This window comes from Notolepis coatsorum (genome assembly GCF_963971535.1).
Source record: "Notolepis coatsorum genome assembly, chromosome: 12".
NCBI lineage: Eukaryota > Metazoa > Chordata > Actinopteri > Aulopiformes > Paralepididae > Notolepis > Notolepis coatsorum.
Genome location: NC_140176.1, coordinates 123303007 through 123320593, shown reverse-complemented (window position 1 = coordinate 123320593; position 17587 = coordinate 123303007). Strand labels below are relative to the sequence as shown.

General features: G+C 45.1%; 1 protein-coding gene across 1 annotated transcript in view; it reads left to right on the top strand.

The window, feature by feature from the left end:
* The first annotated feature begins 42 nt into the window (after positions 1-42).
* atp2a1 (ATPase sarcoplasmic/endoplasmic reticulum Ca2+ transporting 1) overlaps positions 43-17587 on the top strand; it is a 141461-nt gene continuing 123916 nt past the window's right edge. The window contains exon 1 of the mRNA XM_084326430.1: positions 43-62. The gene's annotated coding sequence lies outside the window, so the exon portion shown is untranslated. The remainder of the gene's footprint in view (positions 63-17587) is intronic.

The window sequence follows — 17587 nt, the reverse complement described above, 5'->3', positions numbered from 1 at the left end:
TTCTCTCTCTCTCTCTCTCTCTCTCTCTCTCTCTCTCCACACAGAGCTTCCAGCGGAGGAGGGTGAGTTTACTGTCATCCCTGTCCCTCAATCGTTCCTATTTGAATCACGTGTCCCGCCTATCACATCATAATTTCCTACCAGCCCGTCACACCTGTTCCCCTCTCTGTCCTTCCTCTGGTGATGTATTTTCTGTCAGCTATGAAACACCTGCTATTGGCTACTTGCCTGTTCCATCAGAATGGCCCACGGTGGCTTCAAGAGCATGTCCTAAATACTGACAGGAGTGACCTGAAAACTGTTGGCAAAAGTTCTATGATGTGGGGAATGTATTCAGTTTGTAGACTATAGAACAACAACAAAAACGGTCTATTTGGGTGGAAATGTGCTCCTGGATGAGGGAAGGGAAGGGAAGAGGAACTTTCACCAGAGCACTGTCTCTAACCGTTAGAGTAGCCTCTGAAAGAGGACCTTTCACCAGAGCACTGTCTCTAACCGTTAGAGTAGCCTCTGAAAGAGGACCTTTCACCAGAACACTGTCTCTAACCGTTAGAGTAGCCTCTGAAAGAGGACCTTTCACCAGAGCACTGTCTCTAACCGTTAGAGTAGCCTCTGAAAGAGGACCTTTCACCAGAACACTGTCTCTAACCGTTAGAGTAGCCTCTGAAAGAGGACCTTTCACCAGAACACTGTCTCTAACCGTTAGAGTAGCCTCTGAAAGAGGACCTTTCATCAGAGCACTGTCTCTAACCGTTAGAGTAGCCTCTGAAAGAGGACCTTTCACCAGAACACTGTCTCTAACCGTTAGAGTAGCCTCTGAAAGAGGACCTTTCACCAGAACACTGTCTCTAACCGTTAGAGTAGCCTCTGAAAGAGGACCTTTCACCAGAACACTGTCTCTAACTGTTAGAGTAGCCTCTGAAAGAGGACCTTTCACCAGAACACTGTCTCTAACCGTTAGAGTAGCCTCTGAAAGAGGACCTTTCACCAGAGCACTGTCTCTAACCGTTAGAGTAGCCTCTGAAAGAGGACCTTTCACCAGAGCACTGTCTCTAACCGTTAGAGTAGCCTCTGAAAGAGGACCTTTCACCAGAACACTGTCTCTAACCGTTAGAGTAGCCTCTGAAAGAAGACCTTTCACCAGAACACTGTCTCTAACCGTTAGAGTAGCCTCTGAAAGAGGACCTTTCACCAGAACACTGTCTCTAACCGTTAGAGTCGCCTCTGAAAGAGGACCTTTCACCAGAACACTGTCTCTAACCGTTAGAGTAGCCTCTGAAAGAGGACCTTTCACCAGAACACTGTCTCTAACCGTTAGAGTAGCCTCTGAAAGAGGACCTTTCACCAGAACACTGTCTCTAACTGTTAGAGTAGCCTCTGAAAGAGGACCTTTCACCAGAACACTGTCTCTAACCGTTAGAGTAGCCTCTGAAAGAGGACCTTTCACCAGAACACTGTCTCTAACCGTTAGAGTAGCCTCTGAAAGAGGACCTTTCACCAGAGCACTGTCTCTAACCGTTAGAGTAGCCTCTGAAAGAGCACCTTTCACCAGAGCACTGTCTCTAACCGTTAGAGTAGCCTCTAAAAGAGGACCTTTCACCAGAACACTGTCTCTAACCGTTAGAGTAGCCTCTAAAAGAGGACCTTTCACCAGAACACTGTCTCTAACCGTTAGAGTAGCCTCTGAAAGAGGACCTTTCACCAGAACACTGTCTCTAACTGTTAGAGTAGCCTCTGAAAGAGGACCTTTCACCAGAACACTGTCTCTAACCGTTAGAGTAGCCTCTGAAAGAGGACCTTTCACCAGAACACTGTCTCTAACCGTTAGAGTAGCCTCTGAAAGAGGACCTTTCACCAGAACACTGTCTCTAACCGTTAGAGTAGCCTCTGAAAGAAGACCTTTCACCAGAACACTGTCTCTAACCGTTAGAGTAGCCTCTGAAAGAGGACCTTTCACCAGAGCACTGTCTCTAACCATTAGAGTAGCCTCTGAAAGAGGACCTTTCACCAGAACACTGTCTCTAACCGTTAGAGTAGCCTCTGAAAGAGGACCTTTCACCAGAACACTGTCTCTAACCGTTAGAGTAGCCTCTGAAAGAGGACCTTTCACCAGAACACTGTCTCTAACCGTTAGAGTAGCCTCTGAAAGAGGACCTTTCACCAGAGCACTGTCTCTAACCGTTAGAGTAGCCTCTGAAAGAGGACCTTTCACCAGAACACTGTCTCTAACCGTTAGAGTAGCCTCTGAAAGAGGACCTTTCACCAGAACACTGTCTCTAACCATTAGAGTAGCCTCTGAAAGAGGACCTTTCACCAGAGCACTGTCTCTAACCGTTAGAGTAGCCTCTGAAAGAGGACCTTTCACCAGAGCACTGTCTCTAACCGTTAGAGTAGCCTCTGAAAGAGGACCTTTCACCAGAGCACTGTCTCTAACCGTTAGAGTAGCCTCTGAAAGAGGACCTTTCACCAGAACACTGCCTCTAACCGTTAGAGTAGCCTCTGAAAGAGGACCTTTCACCAGAGCACTGTCTCTAACTGTTAGAGTAGCCTCTGAAAGAGGACCTTTCACCAGAACACTGTCTCTAACCGTTAGAGTAGCCTCTGAAAGAGGACCTTTCACCAGAGCACTGTCTCTAACCGTTAGAGTAGCCTCTGAAAGAGGACCTTTCACCAGAACACTGTCTCTAACCGTTAGAGTAGCCTCTGAAAGAGGACCTTTCACCAGAGCACTGTCTCTAACCGTTAGAGTAGCCTCTGAAAGAGGACCTTTCACCAGAACACTGTCTCTAACCGTTAGAGTAGCCTCTGAAAGAGGACCTTTCACCAGAACACTGTCTCTAACCATTAGAGTAGCCTCTGAAAGAGGACCTTTCACCTGAACACTGTCTCTAACCGTTAGAGTAGCCTCTGAAAGAGGACCTTTCACCAGAACACTGTCTCTAACCGTTAGAGTAGCCTCTGAAAGAGGACCTTTCACCAGAACACTGTCTCTAACCGTTAGAGTAGCCTCTGAAAGAGGACCTTTCACCAGAACACTGTCTCTAACCGTTAGAGTAGCCTCTGAAAGAGGACCTTTCACCAGAGCACTGTCTCTAACCGTTAGAGTAGCCTCTGAAAGAGGACCTTTCACCAGAGCACTGTCTCTAACCGTTAGAGTAGCCTCTGAAAGAGGACCTTTCACCAGAACACTGTCTCTAACGGTTAGAGTAGCCTCTGAAAGAGGACCTTTCACCAGAACACTGTCTCTAACCGTTAGAGTAGCCTCTGAAAGAGGACCTTTCACCAGAACACTGTCTCTAACCGTTAGAGTAGCCTCTGAAAGAGGACCTTTCACCAGAACACTGTCTCTAACCGTTAGAGTAGCCTCTGAAAGAGGACCTTTCACCAGAGCACTGTCTCTAACCGTTAGAGTCGCCTCTGAAAGAGGACCTTTCACCAGAACACTGTCTCTAACCGTTAGAGTAGCCTCTGAAAGAGGACCTTTCACCAGAACACTGTCTCTAACCGTTAGAGTAGCCTCTGAAAGAGGACCTTTCACCAGAGCACTGTCTCTAACCGTTAGAGTCGCCTCTGAAAGAGGACCTTTCACCAGAGCACTGTCTCTAACCGTTAGAGTCGCCTCTGAAAGAGGACCTTTCACCAGAGCACTGTCTCTAACCGTTAGAGTAGCCTCTGAAAGAGGACCTTTCACCAGAACACTGTCTCTAACCGTTAGAGTAGCCTCTGAGAGAGGACCTTTCACCAGAGCACTGTCTCTAACCGTTAGAGTAGCCTCTGAAAGAGGACCTTTCACCAGAGCACTGTCTCTAACCGTTAGAGTAGCCTCTGAAAGAGGACCTTTCACCAGAACACTGTCTCTAACCGTTAGAGTAGCCTCTGAAAGAGGACCTTTCACCAGAACACTGTCTCTAACCGTTAGAGTAGCCTCTGAAAGAGGACCTTTCACCAGAACACTGTCTCTAACCGTTAGAGTAGCCTCTGAAAGAGGACCTTTCACCAGAACACTGTCTCTAACTGTTAGAGTAGCCTCTGAAAGAGGACCTTTCACCAGAGCACTGTCTCTAACTGTTAGAGTAGCCTCTGAAAGAGGACCTTTCACCAGAGCACTGTCTCTAACTGTTAGAGTAGCCTCTGAAAGAGGACCTTTCACCAGAACACTGTCTCTAACCGTTAGAGTAGCCTCTGAAAGAGGACCTTTCACCAGAACACTGTCTCTAACCGTTAGAGTAGCCTCTGAAAGAGGACCTTTCACCAGAACACTGTCTCTAACCGTTAGAGTAGCCTCTGAAAGAGGACCTTTCACCAGAACACTGTCTCTAACCGTTAGAGTAGCCTCTGAAAGAGGACCTTTCACCAGAGCACTGTCTCTAACCGTTAGAGTAGCCTCTGAGAGAGGACCTTTCACCAGAACACTGTCTCTAACCGTTAGAGTAGCCTCTGAAAGAGGACCTTTCACCAGAGCACTGTCTCTAACCGTTAGAGTAGCCTCTGAAAGAGGACCTTTCACCAGAACACTGTCTCTAACCGTTAGAGTAGCCTCTGAAAGAGGACCTTTCACCAGAGCGCTGCCTCTAACCGTTAGAGTCGCCTCTGAGAGAGGACCTTTCACCAGAACACTGTCTCTAACCGTTAGAGTAGCCTCTGAGAGAGGACCTTTCACCAGAGCACTGTCTCTAACCGTTAGAGTAGCCTCTGAAAGAGGACCTTTCACCAGAGCACTGTCTCTAACCGTTAGAGTAGCCTCTGAAAGAGGACCTTTCACCAGAGCACTGTCTCTAACCGTTAGAGTAGCCTCTGAAAGAGGACCTTTCATCAGAGCACTGTCTCTAACCGTTAGAGTAGCCGCTGAAAGAGGACCTTTCACCAGAACACTGTCTCTAACCGTTAGAGTAGCCTCTGAAAGAGGACCTTTCACCAGAGCACTGTCTCTAACCGTTAGAGTAGCCTCTGAAAGAGGACCTTTCACCAGAACACCGTCTCTAACCATTAGAGTAGCCTCTGAAAGAGGACCTTTCACCAGAGCACTGTCTCTAACCGTTAGAGTAGCCTCTGAAAGAGGACCTTTCACCAGAACACTGTCTCTAACTGTTAGAGTAGCCTCTGAAAGAGGACCTTTCACCAGAACACTGTCTCTAACCGTTAGAGTAGCCTCTGAAAGAGGACCTTTCACCAGAGCACTGTCTCTAACCGTTAGAGTAGCCTCTGAAAGAGGACCTTTCACCAGAACACTGTCTCTAACCGTTAGAGTAGCCTCTGAAAGAGGACCTTTCACCAGAGCACTGTCTCTAACTGTTAGAGTAGCCTCTGAAAGAGGACCTTTCACCAGAGCACTGCCTCTAACCGTTAGAGTAGCCTCTGAAAGAGGACCTTTCACCAGAGCACTGTCTCTAACCGTTAGAGTAGCCTCTGAAAGAGGACCTTTCACCAGAGCACTGTCTCTAACCATTAGAGTAGCCTCTGAAAGAGGACCTTTCACCAGAGCACTGGGTCTCATTCACCAACAGACTTAAGAGAAAAGATCAGACAACATTTTGTCCTAGCTCCACTTAAGACCTTTTCGGGCCCATTTTGGGTTTCACGAACGGCCCCTTCTCCTGGATTCGGTCTTAACTAAGAGCAGGATTTAGGAGCGCTGAAGAGCAGTCATAAGTCAGACAGACTGGTGTGCGCCGTGTTCTTAACTCTTTGACTGCCACGCTGTTTTTCCATCTTTACTCCCTGGAGCCAGCTTTTTTGACCATTTTCACGATGTTTGCAGAATGCAGACCCATCGTATATTCTATATTATAGCTATGGAGACAATAGTATGGCTCATTTGACAGGCACTATTTATACTCCAACAGGAAAAAACATTTATTTCTACATGCCTTCGTTCCTGCGCTATCTCATGCAAAAAATCGTCCCGTTTCAAAATAATCCAGTCTCGTCTTCTGGAACGCGAGATATGACGTGTTTTGTGCAGCATGCGCATTTTCATTCTCGCCTGCTCGCCTGAAACCTATATTATTTCCAGGTCAAATGTAAACACGACCATATGGAATGTTTCTATTCACAAATCCACGAAGGGGGGGGGGGGGGGGGTCGTTTTCCGACGCTCGGATAATTACAAAGGCATGTTTTATGATAGGGTTTGGTAAAATAGACATTACCTTTGTCAGCAGGTCCACCAAAACCCATCCACTCTTGTTCCAAGTGTCTTAGGTCAGAACAGGATCAATAAATATAACGTTAGTTGGCCGGTTAGCAGCGCCAGAGTAACGTTACATCCAGGAACGTACATCCAAACAGCCTGTTTGAAAATACTAGAATCCAACAGAGTCTGGTGAAAACGCACCTTATGTTATGGATGGATCGTCACCGTTTGTCCTCTTCCTCTTCATAATAATCTCCAATAGTTCGCTCTAGGTGATCGCCATTGCCGAACGTTAGTTGGCTGTAGTCTGGGGTGCTCTCAATTTGGCGACAGATAATGTTACCTCCCTGGCCGGTTTGACTATAGTATTTTTATGATTTAACAGAAGGGCTGAGTCCAATGTAGTCTGGTGAAAACGCACGTTATCATTAGGGTGACCAGGTGTCCCCCTTTTGGTTGTACTGTCCCACCATTTGACCAAATGTCCTGCGTCCCTCATATTGAGAGGATGTCCCTCTTTTCGAAGCCAAAAAAAACATGCGTCTAAAAGCCCCTCCCTACAGACAGTAAACGTAGCAACCCGCCTCTTGTCCACACACATTGCTCTGATTGGTTATAGTACTTTAGCGTGCTGCTTGCCTGCTTGTGACGTGACTGAGACTGAGTCGTGACGCTACCTCATATCGCAAATCGCAAAACACAACAACATTACAAGCGAACTAGTTCAAGATGGAAAGCAGTAAAAAGAAACGGACCTGCAGTTACAACCAAGACTGGCAAACGACACATGACTGGGTGAGGCAGATGGCAGGCAATCCGCAGCAGGCTTTCTGTGTTTTGTGTCATAGTTCGTTTTCAATTGCGCATGGAGGAGAATACAACTTGAAGCGCCACAGTGGACGTGAGTCTCACTTGAAAGTGGCTCACCAAAAAGAAACATCCAGATCTATGGATACGTTTCTTTTTAAACCAAACAATGATAGCCAGACGGACAAGGTCACTGCAGCTGAGATAACAAGTGTCTATCACACAGTACAACACTCCCATTCATACAGGTCAGCCGACTGTGGTAACCTTTAACCTTTGATTTAAATCTATTCGGTGAAGACCATGGCAGTTATTCTAATATAGAAACACAATTTATTTGTATTATTATTTTTGTATTATACTACACTGTTTTCCCTAGTTCTGTGTTAACAGGGAATATCAAACACAAGACATTCCTGTCAAGTGATGACGTTTGAATATTTAAAACAGATGTTAGGTGGTATTTAATTTGTATTTATTTTTATTTAACCTTTAACCTTTGATTTAAATCTATTCAGTGAAGACCATGGCAGTTATTCTAATAAAAAAAATTACATTATCTATCTGTCCCACTTTGTCCCACCAAAATCGTACTGTTGTCCCACTTTGTCCCACCAAAATCGTACTGTTGTCCCACTTTGTCCCACCAAAATCTTACTGTTGTCCCACTTTTGGACTTTTTGCATCTGGTCACCCTAGTTATCATCCATAAGTGTGATCATTTTGTCCTCTTCATAATAATCTCCAAAAGTCACGATCACCATTGGTACCTCTCTACTCACTGCTGATCCCTCTCCAGTGCTCTCAACTGCAGCGTGCGGGGGCCCCACACTAAACTAGCCCAGTTCAAAAGGTAGGCGATACTGCCACCTATCGGGATTCGATCGTCATTTCAATTCTAACTTACTCAGAGGTCCCAGGAACACACACCAAGGTCCGCGTAACTGTTTAGAATAATAATAATCAAAAAAAGGAAAAACGACCACTGGCTTTGAAAAACGAGAAATCTCGTTTTTGGCGCTCAATGAGTTAAGGGCTTTATTTGGGAGGAATCATGGAGATTGCGTTCATGTCAACTCTACAGATATCTTTGGAATTAAATAATAATAATAAATATGACAATATTTGTATGATAAAAAAGTTAAGTTTACATTTACAGTCGTGCCTCAAGAGCATCGTGATGTCCGAAAATAAATAGAAACACTACACCAACACTGCAAATGACAGTGGATAAATAAATAAGAACTAAAGCTAATCTTGTAATATTCCATATTCATACCGTCTTGCGCGCTCCTGGCCACCTGTTCGGAGCGCTTTGGATATCAAAGATATGAATGCCCAGAGCGCTTCCAAAGTGCAGGGAGTGCTTATTGTTGCGTCACCTGTGTTATAGGTCGTATATACCTTAGGTCGTATATTACTGGGTTGTCAGACACCGCAAGAATCAGCCTCTCCTCTGCCGTGTTTGTTGATCTTTTTAGTCCCGCCACTTCCGCCATTTTGATTGGTCGGTCGAAAAAAGTGACATTGATGAGCGGCGCTCCTCTCCCAAATGTTGAACCATTTTATAAGAAGTTAATAAGAAATGAATGAAAGGCGCCGGCAGGTTGGAAACCGCTTTCCGTGGACACAGCCCATAAGATAGCAGATACTGTATGCGCTGCCCTATAGTAGTACGTACAGTACGTACAGTACACATCTTAGCATGACATCTTAAGGCCGCCAGAGTCGGGGCGTACTGTGAGCGGACCGGACTTTGCGCGGCATGTCCGCAATGGTTTGAGGTACAGTATGATATAAGTCGAGCGTACCACCGCTTACCAATGTCCTACATTTCTCGTGCAAGTTTACTACATTTAACGCAGGTCGATGTCGACCAACGCGCCGAGCAGCCTGTTGTGTGACAACACCTCTGTGTGGTCTGGTCCGCTCACGCCCGACTCTGTGGCGGCCTTACGATGTGTACTGTACTGTACTGTACTGTACTGTACTGCAGTGGCGTCATTTCAGTAAAAGCCAAGGTATGGCAATTAGGGAGGGGGGGGGGGTGGATTTTTTTTGTCAAATCAGTTGTGCAATAGTCACTTTTGGTGAGTTGTTTCTATACAATTCACTTATATGACATTTAGGTATGACACAGGACTACACAAGCATTTTTAGTATAGAAATGTGTCAACAGACTAAAGCAGGGAACCACAATATTTTGCATACAATTTATGCAGAATGTAATATCATAACTGTCTGTTATTTTTCTTGTAATTGAGCCAATTTTCCGTACGGTTTTGAGGTGTGTGTTCAACAGAATGTAGTATCAAAAACACGTTCACAAAAAGTATGGGTTACTGAATGCTGAACTGCACTGTTATAATCACTAAGCCATTGTAAGACCTTACCTGTGTCCCTGTATCACTTGTCTCTGCTGCCCTTTGATTAAAAAACGTCTGTATGTCCATTTTCCTTTTTTTGTGGCATATTTGAGTTAGTAGTAAAAGTCACCTAGTAAAAGTGAGATAATTGACTATATCAAAACATGCTAGGGCTGTACCGAATAGTTCGAAGCTTCGTTCATAATGTTGACATTCGAATTCTAAATCAACATAAAAAAGATTGTAATTATAAAAAAAAATATATATATATATTTTTATTTTTATTTGCCAAGGTATGGCACTCGCCATACCAAAATGATGCCCCTGCTGTACTGTACTGTACTGTAGTAGAATACAGTATGACTACTATAGGGCAGCGCAGTATCTGCGATCTCCTAATAAAACATTAGAATAATATAAGCCTACTGTTCATACATTATGCACATAGACTATACAGTCACGTGCATGCGCGCACGTGTGTGTGTGTCTGCGTGCACTGCGGCAGGTGGCCAGAAGCGCGCAACAAGGCGGTATAAATATAGAATATTAATACAGTCTATTCCACTATATAGCTGTAGTGTGCTGCTGTATGATGACAATACATTTGAATCTGATCTCATTTTGATCCGTCGCAAAGGGCAGTTGAATACAGGGATCCGCTCATGCAATGCAGACCCTTGTTTTGCACACGGCCCTCGCATTATAATGAGCTGGAGAGGCGTGTCTGTATGCAAATGAGGTAAACGCGCAACCGGGGTTCGCAGCTGTGATCATTTGGCAAGTTAAGACATGACCTCTCCACGCGTTGGTGAAAACCTAGATATCCAGAGCCAATGGGGAATCCCGGGGGGAAATGATTCCACGATCCCCTAAATGGGTGATGGAGCTGCTGCTCTCCAGGAATGTGGCCTTTAGACACGAGGGTTGGAAGGGGCTCTGCTTCTGGGAGGGGATCAGAAAGCAGACACGACGTGTAGATGGCGAAGCTACGATATTCAGGATCACTTCATCATTGCACTGACGATATACTTACTTGCCCGTGCTGATCGTAATTCTAAACATTACAATAAAGATACTTAACTGTACTTAAGACTTAGGTCTGCTTTTAGTAAGGCAGCCTTTTCCGTGAGAGCAGCCCACACCTGGAACAGTCTGCCAACACGGCTCAGGGAGTATCAAAGTTACATTTAATTTAAAACTAACTTAAAATCATGGTTGAGAGATGGTCAAGTGTGCGACCATTTTAACTGAGGGGTTGTGATGTATTGTAATGTAGTTGAATGTATTTTTTTGTTTGTATTTTAGTGTATTGTATCCTATACTGATTCCTACTGTGTTTTAATTATTGTAGGCTACTATGTCTTAATTATATAGTGCTCATGTCACCTGCCCCAGAGACTACAGTTGAAAATTAGCCAACCTGGCTAAACTGGCATATTTACAGTCAAATGTTCCTTAATATGCACTGTCTATGTATTTTAAACCAATAAATACAAATACAAAAAACGTACGTTCGGGATATAATCTGTGCAAATGGTATACATAATACATGACAATGAATAATTGTTATATAAACAAAGACTTTTGACACACGTGCCTCACACAGAACAGGCAGAATGAGGAAGGGAAAAAGAGGGGGTTTTAAAGGGAACCCTGCAGGAGGCCCCCTCAGAACCGCGTCGGTGGAGCCCAATCGTGTATTGAATGGATTGGTTCGGTTGGGCTGGATAGGCGGAACCGCGGGAATAGGGCTCCGAGCCGGGTATGAGGAAACTAAGGGGGTCATAGTGTGGGCTTCCTCCGGAAATTACTATATAATACTTCAATTATGTATTCAGATACACATGAACATTGTGTACTTTGTTGCAAACATCTCACCATCTGATATGGTAAAACCTTACTGTAAACACCTCACCATCTGATATGGTAAAACCTTACTGTAAACACCTCACCATCTGATATGGTAAAACCTTACTGTAAACACCTCACCATCTGATATGGTAAAACCTTACTGTAAACACCTCACCATTTGATATGGTAAAACCTTACTGTAAACACCTCACCATTTGATATGGTAAAACCTTACTGTAAACACCTCACCATTTGATATGGTAAAACCTTACTGGGGGGGGGGGGTAGGGTAGGCGGGATGGGGGAAACTGTACAACTGTACAAGCAAAACTGTACATTGGAATATCGACAAAACCATACTTAGTTCCAAGAAGAGGGTCTCGTGTATTATTGGGTGGGGACATTTACTGTACATTGGAGGGGGTTGCGTTAGGACATTTACAGGGGCCAGTTTCGAATTGCAGTCTCCCGTAGGTGCTCTTTGAGAGTGGTTTTGAAAGTGGGTAGTGATTCACATTCCTTTACAGCTTTGGGTAGGGCATTCCACATTGATGTGGCATAATTGCGAAACGTGTTTAGTCCCTTGTTTGAGCCGAATCTGGGTTTAACATGATTTGTGGAGCTCCCTCTGGTGTTGTGGTCGTGGTATTCACTGACCTTTGGGAAGTATTTTGACATGTACATGGGTACCTTAGTCGTGTAGTGTATCTTGTAGACCAGGCCCATTGCAAGATGCTGTACTCTGTCGTCTACTCTAAGCCATCCTAGGTAGTCAAAGTGGGCAGGGGTGAGGTGGGTTCTAGGAGTAAGGTCAAGTAGTAGTCTGACCAGTTTGTTTTGAGATGTTTGTAATCTTGTTTTTAGCGCCTTTGAGGTGCTTTGGTACCATGAGGTGCAAGCATAGTCGTAGTACCCTTGAATGAGTGCTCCTGCCATAGTCTTCAGGGTATTCTTGTTTACCAGAGAGGAGATCCGGTACAATAATCTAGTTTGTTGGTTGACTTTTTTGATTACATTGGATGCCATTTTGTCACAGGAAAGATTTGCCTCTAGGATGGAACCTAGGTATGTAATTTTATCTTTCCTTGTGACAATATTGTCACCCACTGTAACTGAGAAGCCGTCGGTCTTGCTGAGTTTGTTATTTGATCCGAAGAGAATGGACTCTGTTTTACCCAGGTGTAATGATAGTTTGTTATCAGCGAGCCAGGTGCAGATTCTGCCAAGTTCTGAGCTGAGGGTTTTTTCAACCTGTAACTTGTTTTTGAGACCAGCAGGGCTGAGTCGTCCGCGAACAAGAACAAGTTGCAGTCACAAGCTGACGACATGTCATTTGCATAAATTAGGAACAGTAGCGGTCCTAGTATGCTTCCTTGTGGAACACAACAGCTCATTGTGACAACTATTTGTGTTCACGTATGTTGCCCAAATAAACCCCATGTGAAGGAATTCCTGCACTTAACTGTAGTGTTTTTTCCATGACTTTCGAGATGGAGGTAAGAATAGAAACAGGGCGGTAGTTGCCTGGGTCTAATTTGCTGCCTTTTTTGTGCAGGGGGGTTACTCTCGCAATTTTGAAGTCGTTGGGGACGTGTCCCTGTTTTATGGAGAGGTTTATTATGTGTCTGATGACTGGGGTGATGGCGGCTGCTGAGTCTATGAGGAATTTGGAGGGGATGTTGTCATGGCCAGTGGCCTTGTTCGGTTGGAGGGCGCTCAGTTTTTTGAGTACCTCATCTGTTGTTACCATTTCCAGTTTTAAGTCGTCTTTGCGGACCCCTAGGTTTTTGTAGTATGCTACTATGTGTTCTACCCCATAATGCCCTGAGTGGGAGGGTAGTTTATTAACCAGTGTTGTGGCTATGTTTGTAAGGAATATGTTTAGGTATTTGGCCACATCCAGTTTGTCTGTGATGAGTGTTTTCTGTCTTTATGCTTATGTTTGTAAATCTGGTTTTTAGTTTTTTGCTGCAGCCTAGTTGGTTGTTGAGTAATTTCCAAAGTTCGCGGGGTTTGTTTTTGTTTATGATTATGGTGTTTACGTCATTTCTTAGTCGGTTTCTTTGAATTTTTTGTTCAACCACGTGGGCTTGGAGTTCACTGGTTGAGCTTTTGGAAAGCTTTGTCTGACTTTTATGAAGTTCAGAGCATTTTTTGTCTCTGGTTTTCATAGCGGTCAGTATTTCAGTGTGCATCCATGGCTCAGCGCGATTTTTAACACTGGTGGTTTTTAGGGGTGCCATGTTGTTGAGTATTGTTGTGAATTTGGTTTTGAATCCAAGCCATGTTTCTTCAACCTCTGTACCACTGAGCTCATTTGACCAGTCCATGCTCTCCAGTTCTTGGTTAAAGGCCTCTCTAGAGTAGGTTTTGAGGTCCCTAGATGTGACTTAGCAGCTGTTTTTTAAAAACATTTTAATTGTCTCGCTCTAAAATCGGATCCTGTCAAGAGTTTTGAAGTGCAGCTAATTAAAGTCGGACTCCTGAATCCACTACTGATTATCGTGGTCTACCGCCCCCCCGGCAACTCACTAAGTGATTTTATCTCTGAACTGTCCGTTCTCCTATCGCAGACAATGCCCAGCTATGATGAAGTCTTACTGCTCGGCGATTTTAATGTTCACGTATGTTGCCCAAATAAACCCCATGTGAAGGAATTCCTGCACTTAACTGTAGTGTTTCCCCAACACACAAACTTTGTCACATTTTAGATTTAGTTTTAACAGCAGGTTTTTCCATCGACAACATGGAAATAGGTGACCCAGTCCTTTCAGACCATTCAGTGATCTCTTTTGATGCTCTGTTTTGTCCCCATTTCCAAAGCTATTGTCCCAGCGCGTTCCTCTCGCCACATTAACCCCTCCACTGCCATTAGGTTCCGTGATGCCTATATAGCTGCGCCTAACACCTGCAGTATTGAGGCCTCTCCTGCCCGGCACAGCACTGAGATCCTTATCTCAATGTTCAATTCCTCATGCTCCTCCATACTCGACTCTGTCGCCCCACTTAAACTCAAAAGGCCCAGACCTAGATCTCAGCCCTGGCTTGATGAGAACACCAGACAGTGCAGACAGGCAGAGCGCATGTGGAAACACAATAAACTGCAGATCCACTATGAGATCCTTAAACATCACCTCAAACAGTATCAAGAGGCAGTTAAGGTGGCGAGAGAAAGGCACTTCTCAGAAATAATTGCCAAAAATGGTCACAATCCCAGAGTCCTTTTTTCGACCATTAACTCTTTCACCTCCCCTCCTCCTGCCCCCTGCCCTGATGCCTCCCCCTCCAAATGTGAAGAATTTCTAAACTTCTTCATCAGGAAGGTGGAAACCATCAGAGTAGCCATCTCATCGTCCTCCTCCACCCCCCCCTCCTACCCAGTCCCCCTGCCCGGCCCCCCCTCCTGCCCAACCCCCCTGTCCGGCCCCCCCTCCTGCCCAGCCCTCCTGCCCACTTCCCCCTCCCTCCCACCCCTCCTGCCCAGCTCTTTTGAACAACTTCCAACCCATCTCTCTAACCACTCTCAGATAGCTGGTGGCAGGCATGCGGACTGTCACATCCCCCCTTGATGCCCTCCCTACCCATCTTCTAAAAGAGTCCATGGACATAGTAGGCCCCAGTATTTTGTCTATCATAAACAGCTCTCTGGAATCTGGCTCTGTTCCCTCCTCCCTTAAGCACGCCATGGTTGAGCCCCTCCTAAAAAAAACCTAACCTAGACCCTGCTCTCTTCAATAATTACAGGCCCATATCCAAACTACCCTTCCTATCTAAGATTTTCGAAAAGGCTGTCTTGGCACAACTCCTCCCCTTCCTACATCACAACAACCTCCTAGACAAATTCCAGTCAGGTTTCAGGGCAGGACACAGCACTGAGACAGCGCTAGTCAAAATTTACAATGACCTGCTTCTCACCATCGACTCAGGTAGCTGTGCCATGCTCCTCCTCCTGGACCTCTCTGCCGCGTTCGACACGGTCGACCATTCCACCCTGGTTGATCGTCTCGAACACAGGCTCGATATTGGGGGGTCTGCCCTAAGCTGGTTCGCATCCTACTTGAGCGGCCGCTCCTTTTCGGTCAGTTTGGGTGGACACTCCTCCCCCACAGCTAGTCTACCGTATGGGGTCCCCCAAGGTTCCATCCTGGCCTCCATACTCTTCTCTATCTACATGCTCCCTCTGGCCGAAATCATCCAGAAACACAACATCTCATACCATTTTTATGCCGATGACTCCCAAATCTACCTTCCCCTCAACCCCTCTGACACAGCTAACCTAGACTCTCTTAAAAACTGTCTTAGGGACATAAAAAGCTGGATGGCCCTCAACTTCCTACAGCTAAATGAAAATAAAACAGAGATCATTTTGTTTGGCCCCCCTCTTCCACCAAAACACTCTCCAACAGCCTAGGACAACTCTCCACCCACCTCAAACCCCACGTCAAGAGCCTGGGTGTAATCTTTGACCCAGAGCTCAAATTCGATCGGCAGGTAAATGCCGTAGTCAAGTCATGCTTCTTCCAACTCCGCAACATCACTAAAATAAAAACAATCCTTTCACCCGTCGACCTGGAAACAGTAGTCAATGCATTCATCACTTCACAGCACCCAGTGTCAAGTCTAGTGAGGTGAGCGCGTTCTACTACTTTTTTCATTCATCACTTCACGCCTTGACTACTGCAATGCCCTCTACACCGGCATCAGTCAGGCAGCCATGTCCCGCCTCAAAATGGTACAACACTCTGCAGCTAGGTTCCTTACCGGCCCCAGAAAGAGAGAGCACATTTCACCAGTTCTAGCCTCCCTACACTGGCTCCCAGTCCCATATAGAATAGACTTCAAAATCCTCCTCCTCACCTTTAAGGCACTATAGGCGCTATATAAAATGAAGTTATTATTATTATTATACATCACCGAGCTCATCACCCCCTACGCAGCACCCAGGTCACTAAGATCCTCCAACCAGGCCCGGCTAGTTCCCCCCCGCACCAGACTCAAAAAGAGAGGCGATCGCTCCTTCAAGGCCGTGGCCCCCAAGCTGTAGAACCAGGTTCCCCTGGAGATCCGATCTGCCCCCTCGCTGGAGACTTTTAAAAACCCACTTTTATTCCCTGGCCTTCAATAAACCCTGATTTTCACACCCTAACCCACACACTCCCATGCAATTTTATCCTGCCCCCTCCCTCTTGTATCTCTTCTTGTGCTCCTCTGTCCCCTGTGTGCTATACTGTACTTTGTGCTCCTCTGTCCCCTGTGTGCTATACTGTACTTTGTGCTCCTCTGTCCCCTGTGTAAACACCTCACCATCTGATATGGTAAAACCTTACTGTAAACACCTCACCATCTGATATGGTAAAACCTTACTGTAAACACCTCACCATCTGATATGGTAAAACCTTACTGTCAACACCTCACCATCTGATATGGTAAAACCTTACTGTAAACACTGCACCATTTGATATGGTAAAACCTTACTGTAAACACCTCACCATTTGATATGGTAAAACCTTACTGTCAACACCTCACCATCTGATATGGTAAAACCTTACTGTAAACACTGCACCATTTGATATGGTAAAACCTTACTGTAAACACCTCACCATCTGATATGGTAAAACCTTACTGTAAACACCTCACCATCTGATATGGTAAAACCTTACTGTAAACACCTCACCATCTGATATGGTAAAAGCTTACTGTAAACACCGCACCATCTGATATGGTAAAACCTTACTGTAAACACCTCACCATCTGATATGGTAAAACCTTACTGTAAACACCTCACCATCTGATATGGTAAAACCTTACTGTAAACACCTCACCATCTGATATGGTAAAACCTTACTGTAAACACCTCACCATCTGATATGGTAAAACCTTACTGTAAACACCTCACCATCTGATATGGTAAAAGCTTACTGTCAACACCTCACCATCTGATATGGTAAAAGCTTACTGTAAACACCTCACCATCTGATATGGTAAAACCTTACTGTAAACACCTCACCATCTGATATGGTAAAACCTTACTGTAAACACCTCACCATCTGATATGGTAAAACCTTACTGTAAACACCTCACCATCTGATATGGTAAAACCTTACTGTAAACACCTCACCATCTGATATGGTAAAACCTTACTGTAAACACCTCACCATCTGATATGGTAAAACCTTACTGTAAACACCTCACCATCTGATATGGTAAAACCTTACTGTAAACACCTCACCATCTGATATGGTAAAACCTTACTGTAAACACCTCACCATCTGATATGGTAAAAGCTTACTGTAAACACCTCACCATCTGATATGGTAAAAGCTTACTGTCAACACCTCACCATCTGATATGGTAAAACCTTACTGTAAACACTGCACCATCTGATATGGTAAAACCTTACTGTAAACACCTCACCATCTGATATGGTAAA